Here is a 15,531-nt window from a genome sequence, read left to right on the forward strand (position 1 = left end):
GGCGATAAATATGAAGCGAGGGCCAGCCAGCGAGAGCATACAGGTCGCAGTGGTGGGTAGTATATGGGGCTTTAGTGACAAAACGGATGGCACTGTGATAGACTACATCCAACTTGCTGAGTAGAGTGTTGGAGGCTATTTTGTAAATGACATCGCCGAAGGCAAGGATCGGTTGGATAGTCAGTTTTACGAGGGTGTGTTTAGCAGCATAAGTGAAGGAGGCTTTGTTGTGAAATAGGAAGCCAATTCTAGATTTAATTTTGGATTGGAGATGCTTAATGTGAGTCAGAAAGGAGCGTTTACAGTCTAACCAGATGGGATGGTTAGACAGATGGGACAGGGCAGTGTGCAGTGTGGTGGTGATTTCGTCGTCTGTGGATCTATTGGGGCGGTAAGCAAATTGAAGTGGATCTAGGGTGGCAGGTAAGGTGGAGAGGATATGATCCTTGACTAGTCTCTCAAAGCACTTCATGATGACAGAGGTGAGTGCTACGGGGCAATAGTAATTTATTCAATTACCTTTGCTTTCTTAAGTACATGGACAATGGTGGCCGAAGCATGTGGGGACAACAGACTGGGATAGGGAGAGATTGAATATATCTGTAAACACACCAGCCAGCTGGTCTGTGCATGCTTTGAGGACGCGGTTAGGGATACCATCTGGGCCGGCAGCCTTGCGAGGGTTAACACGCTTAAAGGTCTTACTCACGTCGGCCACAGAGAAGGAGAGTCCACAGTCCTTGATAGCGGGCCGCGTCGGTGGCACTGTATTATCCTCAAAGCGAGCGAAGATGGTGTTCAGCCTGTCCGGAAGCGAGACGTCGGTGTCCGTGACGTGGCTGGTTTTCCTTTTATAATCCGTGATTGTCTGTAGACCCTTCCACATACGTCTCGTGTCTGAGCCGTTGAACTGGGACTCAACTTTGTCCCTGTACCGACGTTTAGCCTGCTTGATTGCTTTGCGGAAGGAATAGCTACACTGTTTGTATTCTTCCATATTCCCAGTCTTCTTGCCCTGGTTAAATGTGGTGGTTCGCGCTTTCATTTCTGCGTGAATGCTCCCATCTATCCACAGTTTCTGGTTGGGGTAGGTTTTAATAGTCACAGTGGGTACAACATCTCCTATGCACTTCCTGATAAACTCATTCACCGTATCGGTATATGTGTCAATATTATTTTCTGAAGCTGCTCTGAACATATCCCAGTCCGCGTGATCAAAACAATCTTGAAGCGTGGATTCCGAATGGTCAGACCAGCGTTGAGTAGTCCTTACCACGGGTGCTTCCTGTTTGAGTTTCTGGCTATAGGAGGGGAGGAGCAAGATTGAATCCGATTTGCCGAATGGAGGGCAGGGGAGGGCCTTATATGCAAGTCCTTAATCGTAAAACATATACCTCCACCGTTCTGCTTCCCGGAGAGATTTTTGTTCCTGTCGGCGCGATGTACTGGGAACCCAACTGGCTTTACAGAGTCTGACAGTATACCTCGAGAGAGCCATGGTTCCGTGACTGGTGTGACTGGTGTGACATATTTTGTATCCCCCAGATTCAGTGTCTCAATGAGAGGGATTGGTCACCTGACAGAAGAATTGGAGAAGAAGAAATCGAGAAACAGTAAAATATGAGCATGTTTTCATGACGTAACATGGCACTGAGTCCTAACAAATTATTAATAAGCTGTCTTCTCATCTGTATCTACAACATTTCTGTCATCCCCACCTTTTATAAACTCTCCCTCACTGTTTACATTTTCTTATCGATGAAATGCGTCCCTTAAGTTCATATGTTAGTGTTCTCTAAAAACTTCCCTGTGCAGAATTCAACATTGGCAGGATTCCAAATCTGATATATCTTTACATAGTTTCTCCCCCTCACTGAACATGGGAACATAGTCTTCCCCACCTGAAGGTATAGATGTCCATTTGCGTTGACTCCTGTTTTGGGTAATGACTCGTGCTGACTATCGTGTACCCAGCTATTTGTTGTGCTGGGATAATTTAACCTGTGGTTGTGACTCACCAACAGGTGCTTTATTCCATTCTCATTTCCAGGCAATGAATAGTGTGGTTGGGGTGGGGAAACAATGTGTGTGTTGTGTTTTGAACTGCTCCAGCACAGGGAAAGATTAAAATGTTCAAATTGGACTAGAGATAGATGTCGACCGAGAGTTGTCTGTTCGAACAATCTATTGGTCTAAATTTGAAAATATGTATTTTACCATATATAGACACGCCCTATGTGTTTTAATAAAATCAATTATATGCACTGAGCTTGTCTGATGCTTTAAGCGCACTGTTTGATTAAATAATTAAGACACACAAATGACTCAAGAGGGAGCCAGAGATCAAAATAACCATAAGAACGAAAGCTGTTCCCGGCCCTCCTCTTACCGCTGCTGCTGGCCTGCGCAGATTCTGCCGTTACGCTCCTGAAGTTGTTGGTAATAGGCTACACAATAGGCCTTGTTGTAACTATATTTGAGGAGGCCAGGTATAAAGAATTATGTTGTTTAATTAACTTGCAAACCAGCAGTGCATCAATTCAGTGGCGCAATGAAGATTATGTTTCACCTTGGAGAGCACCACTGCAGCGGCCGCTGTCAAGCATATAAAACCTGTCAATGTTTTAGCATGCAACTAGAAAAACAAAGTAGGCTAATTTACTGTTTTCAAGTGGTATGTCATATGGTAAGAAAACCACGGTTTGCAGAGTTTCTATTCTATTTTTTTGGCGTCATCCTTTACTACACTGAACAAAAATCTAAACGCAACATGTAAAGTGTTGTTCCCATGTTTCATTGGCAACAAATTTGTTAACATCCCTGTTCGTGAGCATTTCTCTTTTGCCAAGATAATCCATCCACCTGACAGGTGTGGCATATCAAGAAGCTGATTAAAAAGCATGATCATTACACAGGTGCACCTTGTACTGGGGACAATAAAAGGCCACTCTAAAATGTGCAGTTTTTGCACACAACACAATGCTACAGATGTCTCAAGTTTTAATGGAGCATACAATTGGCATGCTGACTGGAAGAATGTTCACCAGAGCTGTTGCCAGATAATTGAATGTTAATTTCTCCACCATGAGCCACCTCCAACGTCGTGTTAGAGAATTTGGCAGTACGTCCAACTGGCCTCACAACCACAGACCACATGTAACCACGCCAGCCCAGGACTTCCACATCCGGCTTCTTCACCTGCAGGATCGTTTGAGACCAGCCACCCGGACAGCTGATTAAACTGTAGGTTTACACAACCAAAGAATTTCTGAACAAATTGTCAGAAACCGTCTCAGGGAAGCTCATCTGCCTGCTCGTCGTCCTCACCAGGGTCTTGACCTGACTGCAGTTCGGCGTCTTAAAAAATAAAAAATAAAAAATCACCTACACTGGCACGCTGAAGAAGTGTGCTCTTTACGGATGAATCCCGGTTTCAACTGTACCGAGCAGATGGCAGACGGCGTGTATGACGTATTGTGGGCGAGCAGTTTTCTGATGTTAACGTTGTAAACAGAGGGTCCCATGGCAATTTGAATGCACAGAGACACTGTGACGAGATCCTGAGGCCCATTGTTGTGCCGTTAATCTGCCGCCATCACCTCTTGTTTCAGCATGATAATGCACGGCCCCATGTCGCAAGGATCTGTACACAAGTCCTGGAAGCTGAAATTGTCCAGGTTATTTCATGGCCTGCATACCCACCAGACGTCACCCATTGAGTATGTTTGGAATGCACTGGATCGACGTGTACGACAGCGTGTTCCAGTTCTCGCCAATATCCACCAACTTTGCACAGCCATTGAAGACGAGTGGGACAACATTCCACAGGCCACAATCAACAGCCTGATCAACTCTATGCGAAGGAGATGTGTTGCGCTGCATGAGGCAAATGGTGGTCACACAAGATACAGACTTTTTTTAATCCACACCCCTTCTTTTTTGGGGGGAGGTATCTGTGACCAACAGATGCATATCCATATTCCCAGTCATGTGAAATCCATAGATTAGGGCTTAATGCATTTATTTAAATTGACTGATTTCCTTATATTGAACTGTAACTCAATAAAACCTTCTAAATTGTTGCATCTTGAGTTTATAATTTTGTTCAGTGTCCAATGAAATGCTGCCATCTGCATTTTGTCTTAAATAGGCCTAATAACAGTATCAAGTAGCAACCATTTGTACTGTTAGACAAGTCTTAACCTACAGTTAGGCTCATTTGCGTGTGCCACCTGCAAAAAAAGTCATTTGGACTGCTCATGAATAATAATAAAAAATATTATTATTATTATTAAAGTCATGCCCCCCCTCCATTTGTGATTTTTTTCCTACGTCTATATAACACACTGTCATTGTTAGAATCTTAATATCGCAAACAGAACTGGAGTTATAACCAGTTTTAGGAGGGCATGTCATCTTTTGATGGGGGAAAAGGGAAGAAGGGGTGAGTTGATGAGCGAGGGGTAGCGAACAATGCATAATTATGAATGAAGAACAGGGTGGGCTATTGTATTGATCTATTCTAACTATAATCTCAAAATGGTATGTACCCTATATCAGTCCAATCAGATTTATCAGTCTACTCTGGCCTACTTGGAGTGCACAGTGAGACCATGAGTAATTTACAATGGCAAGAAGACCAAGACGAATCGATGCACATGCTGCGTTAGCATTGCTATAAAATCAGGATGAAAACGTCTGATGGTGGGGATGAAATGAATCATGGCATCTGATTCTGAACCTCTGCAAAAAAAGCCAGAACGGTGCTCACTGAGCAGTTGCCTGCGCCACCACCAAATGAGACGGTGAAACAGCAGAGAGTAAGGGACGGCTCCGTTTCAATAGAACAAGCCGGTGACTGTGCTACGGGTCGATTATCAGTACAAAATGTCATCACTGAGAGAGCAGGCCCATCTCAAGCAAAAAACAACATCAACAATGCATTCACCAGATTTAATTGTTTATGCGACATGGACAGGCGACAACTGATGCCATTGCGTGAAGACACCATGTAAGCAAGAGCTGACAATAATTGAGTATCGACACTTGCCGTCGACACATGCCATTATTGCTTATGTGTTGATTTTCACTATTTACGGTGCCTTCGGAAAGTATTATATATATATGACTTTTTCTACATTTTGGTAGGTTACAGCCTTATTCTAAAATCATTTAAATAGTTGTTTCCTTCATCAATATACACACAATACCCATAATGACAAAGCAAAACAAGTATTTATTTGACATTTTTGCTCATTTATAAAAGATAAAAACTGATATCACATTTACATAAGACCCTTTACTCAGTACTTTGTTGAAGCACCTTTGGCAGCAATTACAGCTTTGCGTCTTCTAGGTTATGACGCTACAAGCTTGGCACAGCTGTATTTGGGCAGTTTCTCCCATTCTTCACAATCCTGTCTCAGAGCTCTATGGACAATTCCTGGCTTGGTTTTTGGCTGACATACATTGTCAACCTTATATAGACAGGTGTGTGCCTTTCCAAATCATGCCCAATCAATTGAACTTACATCAGGTGGACTCCAGTCAAGTTGTAGAAACATCTCAAAGATGATCAATGGAAACAGGATGCACCTGAGCTCAATTTCGAGTCTCATAGCAAAGGGTTTGAATAGTTATGTTTTTATTTTTAATACATTTGCAAAAATTTATAAAAACCTGTTTTTGCTTTGTCATTATGGGGTATTGTGTTTAGATTGATAAGATGTTTTTTTTTTTTTTTACCATTTTAGAATAAGACATAACAAAATGTTGTTGTTTATTTTAACTTTATTTTTACCAGGGAAGTTGACTGAGAACACATTCTCATTTACAGCAACGACCTGGGGAAAGGAGGAATGAGCCAATTGGAAGTTGGGGATGATTAGGTGGCCATGATGGTGTGCGGGCTAGATTAGGAATTTAGACAGGACAACAGGGTTAACACTCCTACGATAAGTGCCATGGGATCTTTAGACCACAGAGATTCAGGACTTTCATTCGACATCCCATCCAAAAGACAACACCCTACACAGCGCAATGTCCCCAATCAATATTCTGGGGCATTGGGATATTATTTTTTAGAACGGAAGAAAGAGTGCCTTACTGGTCCTCCAACACCACTTCCAGCAGCATCTGGTCTCCCATCCAGGAACCGACCAGGTTCAACCCTGCTTAGCTTCAGAGGCAAGCCAGCAGAAGGATGCAGGATGGTATGCTTCTGGTTTCGTCATTGTAGATGATGTAACCATGACTTTATGTTCTTCATGAACTTTGGAACTGCCTGGCATGTAACTAACACAGCGTGGGTTCCCTTTTGCTGCCACTCCCAGCTATTCCTTTTGACACATTTAGGACCTCTCTCTCTCTCTCTCTCTCTCTCTCTCTCTCTCTCTCTCTCTCTCACTCACTCACACACTCACACTCTCTCTCTTACACACACACACACACACTCTCACACATGTGTCCATGGCAACGGGCTTTAGGTATGTTTGGTTTGTGGTGTCCCTGGCATACTCTTGACACGGGTGGATCCAGCCAGACCATGTGTGTGTATGCTTTGTAATCAGCTCCCTATTGTCTACATGAAGCCCATACACACAGCATGCAATGTGACGGCATAGAGCCGGTTAGTTAATGATTGACTGTTCCCGTTTTTATGCATTTTAGCATGGTCCACTGCCTGGGACAGAGGAATTGTGTGTGTGTGTGTTCACATGCGAATTGTACCTCTAGTGTCCTCTGCACAATTTGTGTATATGTATGCAGGTTTGTGAAGGCTTGGGGATGGCGACAGGGCACATCTTACCACAGCGCATACTGCACTGTCCTCACAAGTCCCCCCCCCCCCTCCACACAGTAGGACTTAATTAGGAACAATGTCATGTCCTCAACTCCCCTCCTAACTCTGTGAGAAAAGAACATTTCATGTGATGAGACATGCGTTGGTAACAGCCACCTTGACCCTATGATATACGCTTTTCCGCCTCAGGGCGTTGTGGCACAAAGCTTCCATCAAGCCTATGAACCTCTGACACAAAACATGTCGCTCTGTATCTCCAATCTGCGTTATTTGTTTGGACATCTTTTCAATCAGTTGAAAGCTTGGTCTCTTGGCATTATAGCCTTACATTTCTTATGAATAAAATTGTAAAGAAGACTATTTAAAGACTTATGTTGATTGAGTTTTGTGCTATAATGTACACGGTGAACTATAGTAATAACCTTGTATCTTCCATCTTATTCACCCATTCTTGGAAAAACGAATTGAAACGCAGGCAGAAATTAAAATTGAACTATTTTGTTATGGCAATGATCTTCCAATATCCCCTCCCGTGTGCTTCCTTTTAATGAGAAAATGTCATTTCAACATCAAAGCTATGGAAGACATTGGAATGAAAATGGCTCTACGAGACACTGCTTTGTTAACTAATAGCACACGGCAGTTATGAGCAATGTTCCCTCTATTTTTTTCAGCACTGAGCAAATTTCAGGTCTGCTGAGTGCAAACTTGAACGTTGTGAAAATTCTTTGCAACTTCCAGTGTGCGTTTACTGCTCTACCCGCTTTAAGTTAGTTTTAACAGTGGCCAAGTAGGCTACTATGGCTATTTGATCATAATGTGGGCCTACCAGAGTGGCCTACCATCAAAAACAATGTAGAAAATGCATCCCATAACATTGTAACATGGAAATAGCTGTTCTATCATTCAGCCTACAGTAGCAGCCAATGTGTGGTGTTCAATGTAGGCCTACATTCCATGAGACTTTTGGAGAGAAAAAAACATCCAGGGCTTGACAACCTGCTTATCCACTTGTCCTTCAGACAAGGTGACTGAAAATGTTGTTTGATGCAAGAAATCACTTTACAAAATAAAATGCATTATTATTCCCATACAATTTTTACAAAGAATCAGACAAATTATACCCTCTGCCTATTGGCTACTTAGCTTATTCAAGCCCATCTCAAAATCCAAATGGCCTCTTTAAGACAAAAAAAAAAGATCTTTACCTGACTGGCTTTTCAAAGATGTCTAGAAAAGTACACGTTTTGTGCTCTTGTAGGAAGCAATCACCCCACTATTGCTGACTAGAAATGATCTATAACTGGGCTAATAACTCACTATTTTTTTATTTTTTTTATTTCACCTAGGCATAAGAATTTGTTCTTAACTGACTTGCCTAGTTAAATAAAGGTTAAATCAAAATCAAAATTGCATTGAAAATGGCTAATATCAAATAGTATTTGTCACATGTGCCGAATACAACAGTGAAATGCTTACTTACAAGCCCTAACCAACAATGTCGTTTTAAGAAAATACCCGCCCCCCCAAAAGTAAGAGATAAGAATAACAAATAATTAAAGAGTAGCAGTAAATAACAATAGCGGGGCTATATACAGTGGGGAGAACAAGTATTTGATACACTGCCGATTTTGCAGGTTTTCCTACTTACAAAGCATGTAGAGGTCTGTAATTTTTATCATAGGTACACTTCAACTGTGAGAGACGGAATCTAAAACAAAAATCCAGAAAATCACATTGTATGATTTTTAAGTAATTCATTTGCATTTTATTGCATGACATAAGTATTTGATCACCTACCAACCAGTAAGAATTCCGGCTCTCACAGACCTGTTAGTTTTTCTTTAAGAAGCCCTCCTGTTCTCCACTCATTACCTGTATTAACTGCACCTGTTTGAACTCGTTACCTGTATAAAAAGACACCTGTCCACACACTCAATCAAACAGACTCCAACCTCTCCACAATGGCCAAGACCAGAGAGCTGTGTAAGGACATCAGGGATAAAATTGTAGACCTGCACAAGGCTGGGATGGGCTACAGGACAATAGGCAAGCAGCTTGGTGAGAAGGCAACAACTGTTGGCGCAATTATTAGAAAATAGAAGAAAATAGAAGAAGTTCAAGATGATGGTCAATCACCCTCGGTCTGGGGCTCCATGCAAGATCTCACCTCGTGGGGCATCAATGATCATGAGGAAGGTGAGGGATCAGCCCAGAACTACACGGCAGGACCTGGTCAATGACCTGAAGAGAGCTGGGACCACAGTCTCAAAGAAAACCATTAGTAACACACTACGCCGTCATGGATTAAAATCCTGCAGCGCACACAAGGTCCCCCTGCTCAAGCCAGCGCATGTCCAGGCCCGTCTGAAGTTTGCCAATGACCATCTGGATGATCCAGAGGAGGAATGGGAGAAGGTCATGTGGTCTGATGATTCAAAAATAGAGCTTTTTGGTCTAAACTCCACTCGCCGTGTTTGGAGGAAGAAGAAGGATGAGTACAACCCCAAGAACACCATCCCAACCGTGAAGCATGGAGGTGGAAACATCATTCTTTGGGGATGCTTTTCTGCAAAGGGGACAGGACGACTGCACCGTATTGAGGGGAGGATGGATGGGGCCATGTATTGCGAGATCTTAGCCAACAACCTCCTTCCCTCAGTAAGAGCATTGATGATGGGTCGTGGCTGGGTCTTCCAGTATGACAACGACCCGAAACACACAGCCAGGGCAACTAAGGAGTGGCTCCGTAAGAAGTATCTCAAGGTCCTGGAGTGGCCTAGCCAGTCTCCAGACATGAACCCAATAGAAAATCTTTGGAGGGAGCTGAAAGTCCGTATTGCCCAGCGACAGCCCCGAAACCTGAAGGATCTGGAGAAGGTCTGTATGGAGGAGTGGGCCAAAATCCCTGCTGCAGTGTGTGCAAACCTGGTCAAGAACTACAGGAAACGTATGATCTCTGTAATTGCAAACAAACGATTCTGTACCAAATATTAAGTTCTGCTTTTCTGATGTATCAAATACTTATGTCATGCAATAAAATGCAAATTAATTACTTAAAAATCATACAATGTGATTTTCGGGATTTTTGTTTTAGATTCCGTCTCTCACAGTTGAAGTGTACCTATGATAAAAATTACAGACCTCTACATGCTTTTTAAGTAGGAAAATCTGCAAAATCGGCAGTGTATCAAATACTTGTTCTCCCCACTGTACAGGGGGTACCGGTACAGAGTCAATGTACGGGGCACCGGTGTCGAGGTTAATATAATATTGCATTGATTCGATCATAATTGCCACAGTAAAGCGAAACGTTGATAGTGTTAACTAACAGGGAAAACTCTAGAAAGTTGAGTGATGTTCAATCTCGCACCATTCTTCTGCGCTCTGCGTGGCAGTCCCGGGGCTTAAAGAGAACATTGGTTATGAGTTCTCAGCTAAATGGACAAGGTCATCGGCAGTAGGCAATTTATGAAGTAGACGCAGAACTGTCATAAGGGTGCAACAGCATAATTTTGAATAATTTGTCATGAAATTGTTTGTGGTTTCAATGGAGGAAAATGTAAGACAATTTTGATTCCCCACTTAATAAATCCAAAATCCAGTTGACAAATTCAGAAATTTTTGCTTGGTTTAGTGTCCCTCGTGCATAGGATCCATTTAGCTCCAAGCACCAACTGAAATGTCAGAGCTCCTTAAAATCTCCCAGACTCCCACCTACATATTTTGAGAAAAAAAAGATCACCTCATTACCATCTCAATGTAGACCTCAAGATTTGTACTTTCCTCCTAGAATGTTGACTGGCAGGTTGCGTGGTGGGGGTGAAACACTGTGTCCAACATACAGACGGACAGAGAATCTCAAAGCAAGCCCAGGAGCTGCCCTCGTCCTTACGCAATAACCCCTTTGTCACTCAAGCTGCCCCATCACGTTGCCCGTGACATTTCAAGATGGGCAAGTAAGACGAACAAGAGCCCTTACCTCCGTACTGCCCTTTTCGAGAGCCTTGTCTGTTTAGTGTGTGTGTGTTTGTGTTGTGACTTTGGCCGGACATGGTCTGGCGTAAGGACAGCTGTCACATCTCCAACCTGTCACATGTCACAGAGAAGAGATGTCACAGGCTGGGCATCAACGGACGGAGGAAAGGAACGAGAAGAAGGAAAGAGAGGGAGAGCGAGAAAGGCGGATGAGAGGAGCGAGCAAGGCTAGCAGTGGAGTGGAGCAGCCTATACTCCCCACTCATACACACACACATACATACACCCTTCATCTTCTCTCTCAATCCCAGTTTTTGGGGCTGACTCACATACTGCCAGGGTGTGTAGTAAGGAACTGCCCCCATCCACCCACTCCCCTAAGGAGTCCCCCCTGATGCGCATTTCTCCAACCGGGGTCATTTTAGCGACTCATTACTCCCCATGGAGAGGTTAGGCTCTTCATTGATGCCCTGCTATGGCCTGTGAAGGGATTTTTTAATGATCTTAGCTTTTCCGCTCTTTAGTTAAGCAGACAGTGCTTGGCCCCAAGTGTATTGCTGTTAAAAGCATATAATCTGTGTATAAACAAATGCATAGAGGCATTCTTTGCTCTTACATTTGGAGAGCTTTGAGCCTCTTGTTTTCATTTCAGTAGTTTGCAGTTGGCATTAAAAGCTCACACTTTAAAATATATTTTCTTATTTAAATGCATTTTTTTCTACAATAAATATATTGCTTACTTTCTAGCTATAATAATACAGCTTAAAATGAGTAGGTACGTTTGGTTCACCCTCATGAAAAAGTACTACTGAATTACCACTCATTAATACTACACAAGATCTACACAAAACTTACTGGTTTTACTACTTGATTGCTATTGACATGTGTAGTAAACCAGTAGTGATTTATGTAGTACTTTAAGTAATAATGAGGGATATATTGGCACATTCTTTCTGGATCTTTGATACTGTGAATCATGAGGTCCTCCTATCCAAACTATCCTCCTTTAATGTTTCTCCTGAAGCCATTAGTTGGATGTATTTCTATTTGACAAACAGAAGCCAACGGGTTTGTCTGGGGGACACTCAGTCTGACTCTCTCTACTATAACATTGGGGTCCCACAAGGGTCAATTAGGCCCCCTACTGTTTACCATCTACTGCGCCTCCAGAAAGTAGTCACACCCCTTTACTTTTTTCACATTATGATGTGTTGCAAACTGAATTTTAAATTGATTAAATTTGGATTTTTTTTCACTGGCGTACACACAATACCCCATGATGTCAAAATGGAATTCTGTTTGACAAATTAATTAAAAATTAAAAGCTGACTGTCTTGAGTCAAAAAGTATTCAAACATTTTGTTATGGCAAGCCTAAATAGGTTCAGGAGTACACATTTGCTGAACAAGTTACATATTAAGTTGCATGGACTCACATGATTTTTTGTACTCCACACATACAATTATCTATAAGGTCCCTCTGTCGAGAAGTAAATTTCAAACGCAGATTCAACCACAAAGACCAAGGAGGTTTTCCAATGCCTCGCAAAGAAGGGAACATATAGTACTAAAGTAATGTGGCAAAACAATTACCTTTTTGTCCTGAATACAAAGCGTTATGTTTGGGGCAAATCCAATACAACACATTACTGAGTACCACTCTCCATATTTTCAAGCATAGTGGTGGCTGCATCATGTTATGTGTATACTTGTAATTGTTAAGGACTGGGGAGTTTTTCAGGATAAAAAAAAGAAACGTAATGGAGCTAAGCACAGGCAAAGTCCTAGAGGAAAACCCTGTTCAGTCTGCTTTTCACCAGACACTGGGAGATGAATTCACCTTTCAGCAGGACAATAACCTAAAGCACAAAGGCAAATCTACACTGAAGTTGCGTACCAAGGAGACAGTGAATGTTCCTGAGTGGCCGAGTTACAGTTTTGACTTAAATCTGCTTGAAAATCTACGGAAAGACTTTAAAAAATGTTGTCTAGCAATGATCAACAACCAATTTAAAAGGGCTTGAAGAATTTTGAAGGAAATAATGGGCAAATGTTGTGTAATCCAGGTGTGCAAAGCTCTTAAAGACTTACCCAGAAAGACACACATCTGTAATCGCTGCCTAAGGTGATTTTAACATGGAATGACTCAGGGGTGTAAATTACATATTTCTATACTTCATTTACAATACATTTCCAAAAACCTGTTTTCAATTTGTCTTTATAGTGTGTAGATTGGTGAGAAAATATCAGGCTGTAACACAACAAAATGTGGAACAAGTCGTAGGGACTTTATATGATTCACTGTAGTGATTCCTATGTTGTTGATGTAAAGAATATTTGTTGGCCCGTGGTGTGTATTGAGGAGCAAACAGATGTTGCAGTTGACTCATTTATGAAATTACTTATCCCAAGTACCAATAAGCATGCACCCATTAAAAAAAAATGGTGTAAAAACTGTTAAATTCTCATGGATTGATGAGGAATTGAAAAATGTTATGGTTGAGAGGGATAAGACAAAAGGAATGGCAAATAAGTCTGGCTGCACAAATGATTGGCAAACATACTGCAAATTGAAAAATCATGTGACTAAACTGAATAAAAAGAAGAAGAAACTACACTATGAAACAAAGAAAAACGAAATACAGAATGATAGTAAAAAGCTTTCAAGCACCTTCAATGAAATATTGAGAAAAAAGGCAAACTCAATCATTCATTGAATCAGATGGCTCATTCGTCACAAAACTGACTGATATTGCCAACTACTTTAATGATTTTTTTTCATTGGTAAGATTATCAAATGTAGGCATGACATACCAGCAACAAACACTGACCAAATTATGAAAGACAAAAATTGTCATTTTGAATTCCGTAAAGTGAGTGTGGAAGAGGTGAAAAAAATATTGTTGTATATCAACAATGACAAGCCACCGGGGTCTGACAACTTGGATGGAAAATTACTGAGGATAGTAGCGGATGATATTGCCACTCCTATTTGCCATATCTTCAATTTAAGCCTACTAGAAAGTATGTTCCCTCAGGCCTGGAGGGAAGCAAAAGTCATTCCACTACCTAAGAATAGTAAAGTTCCCTTTACTGGCTCAAACAGCCGACCAATCAGCTTGTTACCAACCCTTAGTAAAGTTTTGGAAAAAATCTTGCTGTGTGCTTAGGGTCGTTGTCCTGTTGGAAGGTGAACCTTTGCCCCAATCCGTGGTCCTGAGCGCTCTGGAGCAGGTTTTCATCAAGGATCTCTCTTTACTTTGCTCCGTTCATCTTTCCCTCGATCCTGACGAGTCTCCCAGTCCCTGCTGCTGAAAAACATCCCACAGCATGATGCTGCCACCACCATGCTTCTCCGTAGGTATGGTGCCAGGTTTCCTCCAGACGTGACGCTTGGCATTCAGGCCAAAGAGTTCAATCTTGGTTTCAACAGACCAGAGAATCTTGTTTCCCATGGTCTGAGTCCTTTAGGTGCCTTTTGGCAAACTCCAAGCAGGCTGTCATGTGCCTTTTACTGAGAAGTGGTTTCTGTCTGGCCCCTCTAACATAAAGGCCTGATTGGTGAAGTGCTGCAGAGATGGTTGTACTTCTGGAAGGTTCTCCCATCTCCACAGAGGAACTCTGGAGCTCTGTCAGAGTAACCATCGGGTTCTTGGTCACCTCCCTGACCAAGGCCCTTCTTCCCTGATTGCTCAGTTTGACCGGGCGGCCAGCTCTAGGAAGAATCGTGGGGGTTCCAAACTTCTTCCATTTAAGAATGGTGGAGGCCACTGTGTTCTTGAGGACCTTCAATGCTGCAGAAATGTTTTGGTACACTTCCCCAGATCTGTGCCCTTGACACAATCCTGTGTCGGAGCTCTATGGACAATTCCTTCGACCTCATGGCTTGTTTTTTGTTTTAAGGGGTGGATCAGCTTAATATTGCGGAAAGAATGTTGCTTCCATCAATGTAATTGTCTGCATCTTTTCCAGTCCCCCATATATTTTTGGGGTAAATATATTTATCCATACACGCATGCATACATATACACATATATACAGTGGGGCAAAAAAGTATTTAGTCAGCCACCAATTGTGCAAGTTTTCCCACTTAAAAAGATGAGAGAGGCCTGTAATTTTCATCATAGGTACACTTACATTTACATTTAAGTTACACTTAATTACATTTACACTTCAACTATGACAGACAAAATGAGGGGGAAAAATCCAGAAAATCACATTGTAGGATTTTTAATGAATTTATTTGCAAATTATGGTGGAAAATAAGTATTTGGTCACCTACAAACAAGCAAGATTTCTGGCTCTCACAGACCTGTAACTTCTTCTTTAAGAGGCTCCTCTGTCCTCCACTCGTTACCTGTATTAATGGCACCTGTTTGAACTTGTTATCAGTATAAAAGACACCTGTACACAACCTCAAAGTCACACTCCAAACTCCACTATGGCCAAGACCAAAGAGCTGTCAAAGGACCAGAAACAAAATTGTAGACCTGCACCAGGCTGGGAAGACTGAATCTGCAATAGGTAAGCAGCTTGGTTTGAAGAAATCAACTGTGGGAGCAATTATTAGGAAATGGAAGACATACAAGACCACTGATAATCTCCCTCGATCTGGGGCTCCACGCAAGATCTCACCCCGTGGGGTCAAAATGATCACAAGAACGGTGAGCAAAAATCCCAGAACCACACGGGGGGACCTAGTGAATGACCTGCAGAGAGCTGAGACCAAAGTAACAAAGCCTACCATCAGTA

At 42.1% G+C, this 15,531-nt stretch overlaps 1 protein-coding gene across 1 annotated transcript in view; it reads left to right on the forward strand.

Moving 5' to 3' along the window:
* Positions 1-15,531, forward strand: part of LOC139553135 (BRISC and BRCA1-A complex member 2-like) — a 127,088-nt gene that overhangs the window by 57,353 nt on the left and 54,204 nt on the right. The window lies entirely within an intron of this gene.

This window comes from Salvelinus alpinus, chromosome 25 (assembly GCF_045679555.1).
Source record: "Salvelinus alpinus chromosome 25, SLU_Salpinus.1, whole genome shotgun sequence".
Taxonomy (NCBI): domain Eukaryota; kingdom Metazoa; phylum Chordata; class Actinopteri; order Salmoniformes; family Salmonidae; genus Salvelinus; species Salvelinus alpinus.